General features: G+C 31.7%; 1 protein-coding gene across 4 annotated transcripts in view; it reads right to left on the bottom strand.

The window, feature by feature from the left end:
- LOC106879130 (uncharacterized) overlaps positions 1-2021 on the bottom strand; it is a 74801-nt gene that overhangs the window by 39304 nt on the left and 33476 nt on the right. For 3 of the 4 annotated variants that reach the window (XM_052976349.1, XM_052976350.1, XM_052976351.1), the window contains one exon: positions 837-917. The exons of the other annotated variant lie outside the window; for it this stretch is intronic. The gene's annotated coding sequence lies outside the window, so the exon portion shown is untranslated. The remainder of the gene's footprint in view (positions 1-836; positions 918-2021) is intronic. 4 annotated transcript variants of the gene reach the window in all.

The raw sequence follows: 2021 nt of genomic DNA, 5'->3' as shown, positions 1-2021 counted from the left end.
GTCACTATGAGGATATTTAGACCTCTTATATGGATATTTTATCCAAGATACACTGGATTATATATTTGTATATGTTTTGTAGTTTAAATTGGATGCAAAATGAAACAAGTGTATATGAAGATGTTAATTAATTAATAAATTAATTTGTATCCATTAGATCTCTCTATTTTCAAACTTAATAATATTATATATATAATAATATAATATATATATATATGCATATATATATACATATATGTACATACTTACATATATAGGTACAGGACCTCATAGAATATAAACAACATGAAATACAAAATATGAAAACATGGAATATAAACCTTTTTGTGAACAATGAAAGAAACAAATGGAAAGCAAGACATAAAGAACGACCCTTCATCAGTTATCGGCCATTTTATCTACTCTGCATTTCAAGCAATTATGATGTGTGTGTGTGTGTATGTATGTATTTATGTATGTATATATGTATGCATGTATAGGTGGAGGTGTGGCTGTATGGTAAGAAGCTGGCTTCCCAACCATGTGGTTTCAGATTAACTTCCACTGCATATAGCCCTTTGGGTAAGTGTCTTTGACTATAGCCCCAGGCCAATGAAAACCTTGTGAGCGGATTTGGTAGACAGAAACTGAAAGAAACCTGTAATGTGTATGTGTGTGTGTGTGTGTGTGTGTGTAAATGTGTGTGAGCATGCAAGAGTGTATGCTTTGTGTGTGTGATGTTGCCCCTTTGTTTTAACTTCACATGATAGCTATTAAATATGTGTCATCATAATAGAAGCTGCATCTTTCATTTACAATCTTACAAGAAAATATGTTTATTTATGGAGAAATATTACCTTATTTGAAAACAGGTGAGAATTGGTAATAGGAAGGGCCTCTAGCCATAGAAAATTTCACCTCAACAAATTCCATCTGACCTATGCAAGCATGCAAAAGTGGACATTAAACAATGATGATGATGACAATATATATATATATACATTCATATATATATATACATATATATATATATATATTAATAAATTACAGGGTAGCAAAAAAATTTTAAAAATTTTATTTACCACCAGTGGTCTAGCGAGAGTAAAAAACAGTTAATAGACTATGTATTATTCATTTAAAATGCAGAGATGCCTATAATAGGACATCTAACCCGCTAGAAATAGTAGCAAAATACTACATACCACAAAATTAGGGATAATTTCGAAATTTATTTTTCATTCCCTTTCGAAATTATCCCTAATTTTGTGGTATGTAGTATTTTGCTACTATTTCTAGCGGGTTAGATGTCCTATTATAGGCATCTCTGCATTTTAAATAAAAGTATATATATATATATTTATATATATATATATACAGGGGTTGAACAAAATAATGGAAACACCTTAAAATTAAAAACAAATTTATTTTAATATGGGGTAGGGCTGCCTTTGGCAGTAATTATAGCTTGAATTCTATGACATATGGACTCATACAAAGTTTGAATTTGTTTCCAAAAGAATTTTTCTCCATTCTTCAGTTGAAACAGTCTCCAGTTCTTTCAGTGATGATGGTGTAGGATATTGACTCCTTACCTGTTTTTCTAAAATGCACCATAAATGTTCAATAACTTTGAGATCTGGGGAATGTGGTGGCCAGATAAGATGTTCAACTTCACTAGAATGTTCCTCGTGCCATTCAGTAACAATTTTAACTGTGTGAATTGGTGCATTATCAACCTGAAAGATTGCGCTTCTCTCCAGAAACAGTTCCGCAACCATAAGATAAATTTGATCAGATAAAATGCTTAAATAGTCTTGACTATTAATTCTGCCATGAAGGGAAACCATTGGGCCAGCAGATTTCCAAGATATAGCCCCACCAGATAATCACAGATCCTCCTCCATGTTTAACAGTTGGAAGAAGGCAGTCTGGGTCAAATGCTTCTTTTGGCTGTCTCCACACATATACAAACAGTTTTTGTGTGTTATTTTAAATGGCTTATAAACACCTTCCACGCTACAATTATATATATATATATATAT

The sequence above is a fragment of the Octopus bimaculoides genome, chromosome 24 (genome assembly GCF_001194135.2).
Source record: "Octopus bimaculoides isolate UCB-OBI-ISO-001 chromosome 24, ASM119413v2, whole genome shotgun sequence".
Classification (NCBI taxonomy): domain Eukaryota; kingdom Metazoa; phylum Mollusca; class Cephalopoda; order Octopoda; family Octopodidae; genus Octopus; species Octopus bimaculoides.
This window is presented reverse-complemented; position numbering and strand designations above follow the sequence as displayed.